At 32.8% G+C, this 17,130-nt stretch overlaps 1 pseudogene; it reads right to left on the bottom strand.

Annotated features, from left to right (window-relative positions):
* Window positions 1–17,130, bottom strand: part of LOC135559941 (F-box/LRR-repeat protein 18-like) — a 49,827-nt pseudogene that overhangs the window by 18,358 nt on the left and 14,339 nt on the right.

The raw sequence follows: 17,130 nt of genomic DNA, 5'->3' as shown, positions 1-17,130 counted from the left end.
ACACACACACATTATAAACACACACACATTATAAACACACACACATTATAAACACACACACACATTATAAACACACACACATTATAAACACACACACATTATAAACACACACACACATTATAAAACACACACACATTATAAACACACACACATTATAAACACACACACACACATTATAAACACACACACATTATAAACACACACACATTATAAACACACACACACACATTATAAACACACACACACACATTATAAACACACACACACATTATAAACACACACACACATTATAAACACACACACATTATAAACACACACACACATTATAAACACAACACACACACATTATAAACACACACACACATTATAAACACACACACACACATTATAAACACACACACATTATAAAACACACACACATTATAAACACACACACACACACACACACATTATAAACACACACACACATTATCATATAAACAAACACATTATAAACACACACATTATAAACACACACACACATTATAAACACACACACATTATACAAACACACACACACATTATAAAACACACACACATTATAAACACACACACATTATAAACACACACACATTATAAACACACACACACATTATAAACACACACACACATTATAAACACACACACATTATAAAACACACACACATTATAAACACACACACATTATAAACACACACACACATTATAAAACACACACACATTATAAACACATATATAAAAACACACACACATTATAAACACACACACACATTATAAACACACACACATTATAAAACACACACACACATTATAAACACACACACACACATTATAAACACACACACACATTATAAACACACACACATTATAACACACACACACACATTATAAAACACACACACATTATAAACACATTATAAACACACACATTATAAAACACACACACACACATTATAAAACACACACACACATTATAAACACACACACATTATAAAACACACACACACACATTATAAACACACACATTATAAACACACACACACATTATACACACACATTATAAAACACACACACATTATAAACACACACACATTATAAACACACACACATTATAAACACACACACAACACACATTATAAACACACACACACATTAAACACACACACACATATAAAAACACACACACATTATAAAACACACACATTATAAACACACACACATTATAAACACACACACACATTATAAACACACACACATTATAAAACACACACACATTATAAACACACACATTATAAAACACACACATTATAAACACACACACATTATAAAAACACACACATTATAAACAACACACACATTATAAACACACACACACATTATAAACACACACACATTATAAACACACACACACATTATAAACACACACACATTATAAAAACACACACATTATAACACACACACATTATAAACACACACACATTATAAACACACACACACATTATAAAACAAACATTATAAACACACACATTATAAACACACACACACATTATAAAACACACACACATTATAAACACACACACACATTATAAACACACACACATTATAAACACACACATTATAAAAACACACACACATTATAAACACACACACATTATAAAAACACACACATTATAAACACACACACACACATTATAACACACACACACACACATTATAAACACACACACACATTATAAAAACACACACATTATAAACACACACACACATTATAAACACAACACACACACATTATAAAACACACACACACATTATAAACACACACACATTATAAACACACACACACATTATAAACACACACACATTATAAACACACACACACATTATAAACACACACATTATAAACACACACATTATAAACACACATTATAAACACACACATTACACATTAAAACACACACACATTATAAACACACACATTATAAACACACACACATTATAAACACACACATTATACACACACAACACACACACACACATTATAAAACACACACACACATTATAACACACACACATTATAAACACACACACATTATAAACACACACACATTATAAAAACACACACACACATTATAAACACACAACACACATTATAAACACACACACATTATAAACACACACACAACACACACACACACATTATAAACACACACACATTATAAACACACACACACACATTATAACACACACACACATTATAAAAACACACACACACATTATAAAAACACACACACACATTATAAAACACACACACACATTATAAAACACACACACACATTATAAACAACACACACACACACACATTATACACACACACATTATAAACACACACACATTATAAAACACACACACATTATAAACACACACACATTATAAACACACACATTATAACACACACACATTATAAAACACACACACACATTATAAACAACACACACACACATTATAAACACACACATTATAAAACACACACATTATAAACACACACACATTATAAAACACACACACATTATAAAACACACACACATTATAAAAACACACACACATTATAAAACACACACACATTATAAACACACACACATTATAAACAACACACACACACATTATAAACACACACATTATAAACACACACACACATTATAAACACACACACATTATAAACACACACACATTATAACACACACATTATAAAACACACACATTATAAACACACACATTATAAACACACACACACATTATAAACACACACACATTATAAACAACACACACATTATAAACACACACACATTATAAAACACACACACACACATTATAAAACACACACACACATTATAAAAACACACACACATTATAAACACACACACATTATAAAACACACACACACATTATAAACACACACACATTATAAACACACACACACATTATAAAACACACACATTATAAACACACACACACATTATAAAAAACACATTATAAACACACACATTATAAACACACACATTATAAAAACACACACACATTATTATAAAAACACACACATTATAACACACACACATTATAAACACACACACACATTATAAACACACACATATATAAACACACACACATTATAAACACACACACACATTATAAACACACACACACATTATAAACACACACACATTATAAACACACACACACACATTATAAACACACACACACATTATAAACACACACACATTATAAACACACACATTATAAACACACACACACATTATAAACACACACACACATTATAAACACACACACACACATTATAAACACACACACACATTATAAACACACACACATTATAACACACACACATTATAAACACACACACATTATAAACACACACACACACATTATAAACACACACACACATTATAAAAACACACACACATTATAAAACACACACACATTATAAACACACACACACATTATATTAAACACACACACACATTATAAAACACACACACACATTATAAACACACACACATTATAAACACACACACATTATAAACACACACACACATTATAAAACACACATTATAAACACACACATTATAAAACACACACACATTATATAAACACACACACACATTATAAACACACACACACATTATAAACACACACACATTATAAACACACACACATTATAAAACACACACACATTATAAACACACACACATTATAAACACATTATACACACACACATTATAAAACACACACATTATAAACACACACACATTATAAACACACACATTATAAACACACACACACATTAAAACACACACACATTATAAACACACACACACATTATAAACACACACATTATAAACACACACACATTATAAACACACACACACACACATTATAAACACACACACACATTATAAACACACACACACATTATAAACACACACACATTATAAACACACACATTATAAACACACACATTATAAACACACACACACATTATAAACACACACACACATTATAAAACACACACACATTATAAACACACACACACATTTATAAACACACACACATTATAAAACACACACACACACATTATAAACACACACACACATTATAAACACACACACATTATAAACACACATTATAAACACACACACACATTATAAACACACACACACACACATTATAAACACACACACACATTATAAACACACACACACACATTATAAACACACACACATTATAAACACACACACACACACATTATAAACACACACACACATTATAAAACACACACACATTATAAACACACACATTATAAACACACACACACATTATAAACACACACACACATTATAAACACACACACACATTATAACACACACACACATTATAAACACACACACACACTATTATAAACACACACACACATTATAAACACACACACATTATAAACACACACACATTATAAAACACACACACATTATAAAACACACACACATTATAAACACACACACATTATAAACACACACACACATTATAAACACACACACACATTATAAACAACACACACACACACATTATAAAACACACACACATTATAAAACACACACACATTATACAACATTATAAACACACACACACATTATAAAACACACACACATTATAAACACACACACACACATTATAAAACACACACACACATTATAAAAACACACACACACATTATAAAACACACACACATTATAAACACACACACACATTATAAACACACACACACATTATAAACACACACACACACATTATAAACACACACACACATTATAAACACACACACATTATAAACACACACACATTATAAACACACACACATTATAAACACACACACATTATAAACACACACACACATTATAAACACACACACACATTATAAACACACACACATTATAAACACACACACACACATTATAAACACACACACACATTATAAAACACACACACATTATAAACACACACATTATAAACAAACACACACACATTATAAACACACACATTATAAACACACACACACATTATAAACACACACACATTATAAAAACACACATTATAAACACACACATTATAAACACACACACACACATTATAAACACACACACACACATTATAAACACACACATTATAAACACACACATTATAAACACACACACATTATAAACACACACACATTATAAACACACACACATTATAAACACACACACACATTATAAAACACACACACACATTATAAACACACACACACATTATAAAACACACACATTTAATACACACACATTATAAACACACACACACATTATAACACACACACACATTATAAACACACACACATTATAAACACACACACACATTATAAACACACACATTATAAACACACACATTATAAACACACACACACATTATAAACACACACATTATAACACACACACATTATAAACACACACACACATTATAAACACACACATTATAAACACACACACACATTATAAACACACACACATTATAAACACACACATTATAAACACACACACATTATAAAACACACACACATTATAAACACACACACATTATAAACACACACATTATAAACACACACACACATTATAAACACACACATTATAAACACACACACATTATAAACACACACATTATAAACACACACACACATTATAAACACACACACACATTATAAACACACACACACATTATAAACACACACACATTATAAAACACACACACACATTATAAACACACACACACATTATAAACACACACACATTATAAACACACACACACATTATAAACACACACACACATTATAAACACACACACACATTATAAACACACACACATTATAAACACACACACACATTATAAACACACACACACATTATAAAACACACACACACACATTATAAACACACACACACATTATAAACACACACACATTATAAACACACACACACATTATAAACACACACACACACATTATAAACACACACACACATTATAAACACACACATTATAAACACACACACACATTATAAACACACACACACACATTATAAACACACACACACATTATAAACACACACACATTATAAACACACACATTATAAAACACACACACATTATAAACACACACACATTATAAACACACACACATTATAAACACACACACACATTATAAAAACACACACACATTATAAACAAACACACACACATTATAAAACACACACACATTATAAACACACACACATTATAAACACACACACATTATAAAACACACACATTATAAACACACACATTATAAACACACACACACATTATAAAACACACACATTATAAACACACACACACATTATAAACACACACACACATTATAAACACACACACACATATATAAACACACACACACATTATAAACACACACACATTATAAACACACACACATTATAAACACACACACACATTATAAAACACACACACATTATAAAACACACACACATTATAAACACACACACACATTATAAACACACACATTATAAAAACACACACATTATAAACACACACACACATTATAAACAAACACACACACATTATAAACACACACACACATTATAAACACAACACATTATAAACACACACATTATAAACACACACACACATTATAAACACAACACACACACACACACATTATAAACAAACACACATTATAAACACACACATTATAAACACACACACACACATTATAAACACACACACATTATAAACACACACACACATTATAAAACACACACACACATTATAAACACACACACATTATAAACACACACACATTATAAAACACACACACATTATAAACACACACACACATTATAAACACACACACATTATAAACACACACACACATTATAAACACACACACACATTATAAACAACACACACACATTATAAAACACACACACACATTATAAAAACACACACATTATAAACACACACACATTATACACACACACATTATAAACACACACACACATTATAAAACACACACACACATTATAAAACACACACACATTATAAACACACACACACATATAACACACACACATTATAAACACACACACACATTATAAACACACACACACATTATAAACACACACACATTATAAACACACACCCACATTATAAAACACACACACATTATAAACACACACACATTACACACACACACACACACATTATAAACACACACACACACATTATAAACACACACACACATTATAAACACACACACATTATAAACACACACACATTATAAACACACACACATTATAAACACACACACATTATAAACACACACACATTATAAACACACACACACACACATTATAAACACACACACACATTATAAACACACACACACATTATAAACACACACACACATTATAAACACACACACATTATAAACACACACACATTATAAACACACACACATTATAAACACACACATTATAAACAAACACACACACACACATTATAAACACACACACACACATTATAAACACACACACATTATAAAAAACACACACACATTATAAAACACACACACACATTATAAACACACACACATTATAAACACACACACATTATAAACACACACACACATTATAAACACACACACATTATAAACACACACACATTATAAACACACACACACATTATAAACACACACACACACACATTATAAACACACACATTATAAACACACACACACATTATAAACACACACACATTATAAACACACACACATTATAAAACACACACACACATTATAAACACACATTATAACACACACACATTATAAACACACACACACATTATAAACACACACACATTATAAAAACACACACATTATAAACACACACACACATTATAAACACACACATTATAAACACACACACACATTATAAACACACACACACATTATAAAACACACACACATTATAAACACACACACACATTATAAACACACACACACATTATAAAACACACACACATTATAAACACACACACACACATTACACACACACACACATTATAAACACACACACATTATAAAACACACACACATTATAAACACACACACATTATAAACACACACACACATTATAAACACACACATTATAAACACACACACATTATAAACACACACACACATTATAAACACACACACATTATAAACACACACACACATTATAAACACACACACATTATAAACACACACATTATAAACACACACACACATTATAAACACACACACACATTATAAAACACACACATTATAAACACACACACATTATAAACACACACACACATTATAAACACACACACACACACATTATAAAACACACACACATTATAAACACACACACACATTATAAACACACACACACATAAACACACACACACACATTATAAACACACACACACATTATAAAACACACACACATTATAAACACACACACATTATAAACACACACACATATAAACAACACACACACACATTATAAAAACACACACACATTATAAAACACACACACATTATAAACACACACACACATTATAAAACACACACACACATTATAAACACACATTATAAACACACACACATTATAAACACACACATTATAAACACACACATTATAAAAACACACACACACATTATAAACAACACACACATTATAAACACACACACATTATAAACACACACACATTATAAACACACACACATTATAAAACACACACACATTATAAAAACACACACACATTAAAAACACACACACACATTATAAACACACACACACATTATAAAACACACACACATTATAAACACACACACATTATAAACACACACACACATTATAAACACACACACACATTATAAACACACACACATTATAAACACACACACACACATTATACACACACACATTATAAACACACACATTATAAACACACACACACATTATAAACACACACATTATAAAAACACACACACATTATAAACACACACACACATTATAAACACACACACATTATAAACACACACACATTATAAACAACAACACACACACATTATAAAACACACACACATTATAAACACACACACACATTATAAAAACACACACACATTATAACACACACACATTATAAACACACACACACACATTATAAACACACACACACATTATAAACACACACACACATTATAAACACACATTATAAACACACACATTATAAAACACACACACATTATAAACACACACATTATAAACACACACACACATTATAAAACACACACACATTATAAAACACACACATTATAAACACACACACATTATAAACACACACACACATTATAAACACACACACACATTATAAACACACACACATTATAAACAACACACACACATTATAAACACACACACATTATAAACACACACACACATTATAAACACACACACACATTATAAACACACACACACATTATAAACACACACACATTATAAACACACACATTATACACAAAACACACACACATTATAAACACACACACATTATAAACACACACACATTATAAACACACACACATTATAAAACACACACACACATTATAAAACATTATAAACACACACACATTATAAACAAACACACACACATTATAAAACACACACACATTATAAACACACACACATTATAAACACACACACATTATAAACACACACACACACATTATAAACACACACACATTATAAACACACACACACACATTATAAACACACACACATTATAAACACACACACACATTATAAACACACACACATTATAAAACACACACACACACATTATAAACACACACACACACATTATAAACACACACACACATTATAAACACACACACATTATAAAACACACACACATTATAAACACACACACATTATAAAACATTATAAACACACACACATTATAAACACACACACACATTATAAAACACACACACATTATAAACACACACACATTATAACACACACACACATTATAAACACACACACATTATAAACACACACACATTATAAAACACACACACATTATAAACACACACACACATTATAAACACACACACATTATACACACACACACATTATAAAAAACACACACACACATTATAAACACACACACACATTATAAACACACACACACATTATAAAAAAACACACACATTATAAACACACACACATTATAAAACACACACACACATTATAAACACACACACACATTATAATACACACACACATTATAAACACACACACACATTATAAACACACACACATTATAAACACACACACATTATAAAACACACACACACATTATAAAAAAACACACACATTATAAACACACACACACACATTATAAACACACACACATTATAAACACACACACATTATAAACACACACACACACATTATAAACACACACACATTATAAACACACACATTATAAACACACACACACATTATACACACACACACATTATAAACAACACACACACATTATAAACACACACACACATTATAAACAAACACATTATAAAACACACACACACATTATAAACACACACACATTATAAACACACACATTATAAAAACACACACACACATTATAAACACACACACATTATACACACACACATTATAAACACACACACATTATAAAACACACACATTATAAACACACACATTATAAAACACACACACACATTATAAACACACACACACATTATACACACACACATTATAAACACACACACACATTATAAACACACACATTATAAACACACACACATTATAAACACACACACATTATAAAAAACACACACATTATAAACACACACACATTATAAACACACACACATTATAACACACACACACATTATAAACACACACACACACACATTATAAACACACACACATTATAAACACACACATTATAAAACACACACACATTATAAAACACACACACATTATAAACACACACACATTATAAACACACACATTATAAACACACACACATTATAAACACACACATTATAAACACACACATTATAAACACACACACATTATAAAAACACACACACACATTATAAAACACACACACATTATAAACACACACACATTATAAACACACACACATTATAAACACACACACACATTATACACACACACATTATAAACACACACACACATTATAAAACACACACACATTATAAAAACACACACACATTATAAACAAACACACACACACATTATAAACACACACATTATAAACACACACACATTATAAACACACACACACATTATAACACACACATTATAAACACACACACATTATAAACACACACACATTATAAACACACACATTATAAACACAAACACACACACACATTATAAACACACACACACATTATAAACACACACATTATAAACACACACGCATTATAAACACACACACACACACACATTATAAAACACACACACATTATAAAACACACACACACATTATAAACACACACACACATTATAAACACACATTATAAACACACACACACATTATAAACACACACACACACACATTATAAACACACACACACATTATAAACACACACACATTATAAACACACACATTATAACACACACACATTATAAAAACACACACATTATAAAAACACACACACACATTATAAACACACACATTATAAACACACATTATAACACATTATAAACACACACATTATACACACACACATTATAAACACACACACATTATAACACACATATATACACACACATTATAAACACACACATTATAAAAACACACACATTATAAAACACACACACATTATAAACACACACACACATTATAAACACACACACATTATAAAACACACACACACATTATAAACACACACACACATTATAAACACACACACATTATAAAACACACACACATTATAAACCACACATTATAAACACACATTATAACACACACACACATTATAAACACACACACATTATAAACACACACACATTATAAACACACACACACATTATAAACACACATTATAAACACACACATTATAAAAACACACACACACATTATAAACACACACACACATTATAAACACACACATTATAAACACACACACACACATTATAAACACACACACATTATAAACACACACACACATTATAAACACACACACACATTATAAACACACACACATTATAACACACACACATTATAAACACACACACACACACATTATAAACACACACACACATTATAAACACACACACATTATAAACACACACACATTATAAACACACACACATTATAAACACACACACACATTATAAACACACACACACATTATAAACACACACACACATTATAAAACACACACACATTATAAACACACACACACATTATAAACACACACACACATTATAAACACACACACACACATTATAAACACACACATTATAAACACACACACACATTATAAACACACACACACATTATAAACACACACACATTATAAACACACACACACATTATAAACACACACACATTATAAACACACACACACATTATAACACACACACACACATTATACAACACACACACACATTATAAACACACACACACATTATAAACACACACACATTATAAACACACACACACATTATAAAACACACACATTATAAACACACACACATTATAAAAACACACACATTATACACACACATTATTATAAACACACACATTATAAAACACACACATTATAAACACACACACATTATAAACACACACACATTATAAACACACACACATTATATACACACACACACACATTATAAAACACACACATTATAAACACACACATTACACACACACACATTATAAACACACATAAACACATATATAAACACACATTATAAAAACACATTATAAACACACACATTATAAACACACACACACATTATAAACACACACACACATTATAAACACACACACATATAAAACACACATTATAAACACACACACATTATAAACACACACACATATAAACACACACATTATAAACACACATTATAAACACACACACATTATAAACACACACACACATATAAACAACACACACATTATAAAACACACACATTATAAACACACACACATTATAAACACACACTATACACACATTACAACACACACACACACACACACACACATTATAAACACACACACATTATAAACACACACACACATTATAAACACACACACACATTATAAACACACACACACACACATTATAAACACACACTGGTACCCTCCCTACACACACACACACACACATTATAAACACTCTGACCTTACCTCTCCAGGTGCCAGACAGGCAGTAAACTCCTCCAGCTGTTGGTAGTGAGGAACACTGCTCTGACCCATCATCAACTGGCAACACATACTGGTACCCTCCCTACACACACACACACACACACACACACACACACACACACATTATAAACACACACACATTATAAACACACACACACACATTATAAACACACACATTATAAACACACACACACATTATAAACACACACACACACATTATAAACACACACACATTATAAACACACACACACACATTATAAACACACACACATTATAAACACACACACACACATTATAAACACACACACATTATAAACACACACACACACATTATAAACACACACACATTATAAACACACACACACATTATAAACACACACACATTATAAACACACACACACTATAAACACACACACACTATAAACACACACACACTATAAACACACACACACTATAAACACACACACATTATAAACACACACACATTATAAACACACACACACACATTATAAACACACACACACACATTATAAACACACACACATTATAAACACACACACACACATTATAAACACACACACATTATAAACACACACATTATAAACACACACACATTATAAACACACACACACATTATAAACACACACACATTATAAACACACACACACACATTATAAACACACACACACTATAAACACACACACACATTATAAACACACACACACTATAAACACACACACACACACTATAAACACACACACACTATAAACACACACACACTATAAACACACACACACTATAAACACACACACACACCCAGTCAAACCAGAGAGGTTTCAGTTGACCACCTGGTGACGTCAGGTATGTCCAGCTATAAACACACACATTATAAACACACACACACACTATAAACACACACACTATAAACACACACATTATAAACACACACACACACTATAAACACACACATTATAAACACACACACATTATAAACACACACACACACTATAAACACACACACTATAAACACACACATTATAAACACACACACACACTATAAACACACACATTATAAACACACACACACACTATAAACACACACATTATAAACACACACACACACATTATAAACACACACACACATTATAAACACACACACTATAAAACACACATTATAAACACACACACTATAAACACACACTATAAACACACACACACACACACTATAAACACACACACATTATAAACACACACACACACTATAAACACACACACACACACTATAAACACACACACACACACTATAACACACACACTATAAACACACACACACACTATAAACACACACACACTATAAACACACACACACACTATAAACACACACACACACTATAAAAACACAAACACTATAAACACACACACACATTATAAACACACACACACACACTATAAACACACACACATACACTATAAAACACACACACTATAAACACACACACATACACTATAAACACACACACACACACTATAAACACACACACACACACTATAAACACACACACATACACTATAAACACACACACTATAAACACACACACATACACTATAAACACACACACTATAAACACACACACATTATAAACACACACACACACACTATAAACACACACACACACTATAAGACAGTTGAAAGGTGCCACCTGGTGACGTCAGGTATGTCCAACTGCAGCTGCAGACTGAAGAGGCCGGAGCAGCAGGGAACGACCCCGTAACTGGGCGTCAGGACCGTCTGTCTCAGCTCCGACAGCCGAGACAGCGAATCACGGGCCTCCCCACTCAGCTGGGCGGAGTCTAAGCCAGGCGACCACGTCAAAAGCCAGAGATCGGAGGAGGGAGGGATGAGAGAGGCGGGACAGACGCAGGGAGGTGACGCGACAACCGGATAGGTCCAGACGCACCAGGGAGCGACAGCGAATCAGGCGGTCGACGGTAGAACCCGACAGCCAATAGCAGCCGCTAAGGCTGAGGGACTGCACGTGATTGGATAGATGCTTCAGCACCTGGCGAATAGCGCCGTCATCTGCCTGAAGAGGGAAGTCAGAGAATTAAGATAAAATAATTTGTTGCAGTGTGTGTGTGTGTGTGTGTATGAGCGTGTGTGTGTGTGTGTGTGTGTGTGTGTATGAGCGTGTGTGTGTGTGTATGTGTGTGTGTGTGTGTATGAGCGTGTGTATGTGTGTGTGTGTGTGTGTGTGTATGAGCGTGTGTGTATGTGTGTGTGTGTGTGTGTGTGTTCTTCAGACAGTGTGTGTGTGTGTGTATGAGCGTGTGTAAATGAGCGTGTGTATGTGTGTGTGTGTGTGTGTGTGTGTATGAGCGTGTGTATGTGTGTGTGTGTGTGTGTGTTCTTCAGACAGTGTGACCGTGGTCAGCAGTGTCTTGTCATAGCAGAGCGCGTGTGTGTGTGTGTGTGTGTGTGTTACCATGTATTCTTCAGACAGTGTGACCGTGGTCAGCAGTGTCTTGTCATAGCAGAGCGTGTGTAGCTTGCGGCAGGTCCGGGAAACGTTATTCACGAGGTCAGAGGTCGAGACATAGCGCAGGATACTTAACAAGATCTCATCGGAGAAGTCTGACATCCCGACAGTTGACACCACCCCTATCCCGTCCTCTACACACACAGCCTGGGGAAGAAGAAAGAAAAAAAAAGAAAGAGAGAGACAGAATGAGAGACAGAGACAGAGACAGAGAAAGAGAAAGAAAGAGAGAAAGAGAGAGAGAGAGAGACAGAATTACAGTTCTACCTAGTATTCACTGACAGACTTGATGAGCTGTTTTGACTGGTTCCCTCTAAATCACTGATAGGAGTTTCCCTCTAAATCACTGATAGGAGTTCCCCTCTAAATCACTGATAGGAGTTCCCCTCTAAATCACTGATAGGAGTTCCCCTCTACCCTCTGAGGACATGTAGAATTTAAATCACTGATAGGAGTTCCCTCTAAATCACTGATAGGAGTTCCCCTCTACCCTCTGAGGACATGTAGAATTTAAATCACTGATAGGAGTTCCCTCTAAATCACTGATAGGAGTTCCCTCTACCCTCTGAGGATATGTAGAACTGAAATCACTGAAGCAGGGCTCCCAGTGGCGCAGCGGTCGGCGCTGCATCTGTCGCCCCTGATTCGAATCCAGGCTGCATCACATCCGGCCGTGATTGGGAGTCCCACAGGGCGGCGACAACGTCTTCCGGGTTCGGCCGGTGTAGGCCGTGATTGGGAGTCCCACAGGGAGGCGACACAACGTCTTCCGGGTTCGGCCGGTGTAGGCCGTGATTGGAGTCCCATAGGCGACCACAACGTCTTCCGGGTTCGGCCGGTGTAGGCCGTGATTGGGAGTCCCATAGGGAGGCGACACAACGTCTTCCGGGTTCGGCCGGTGTAGGCCGTGATTGGGAGTCCCACAGGGCGGCGACACAACGTCTTCGGG

This window comes from Oncorhynchus nerka, linkage group LG15, assembly GCF_034236695.1.
Source record: "Oncorhynchus nerka isolate Pitt River linkage group LG15, Oner_Uvic_2.0, whole genome shotgun sequence".
NCBI lineage: Eukaryota > Metazoa > Chordata > Actinopteri > Salmoniformes > Salmonidae > Oncorhynchus > Oncorhynchus nerka.
The sequence above is the reverse complement of the archived record's forward strand: the minus strand, read 5'-3'. Positions and strand labels throughout refer to the sequence as shown.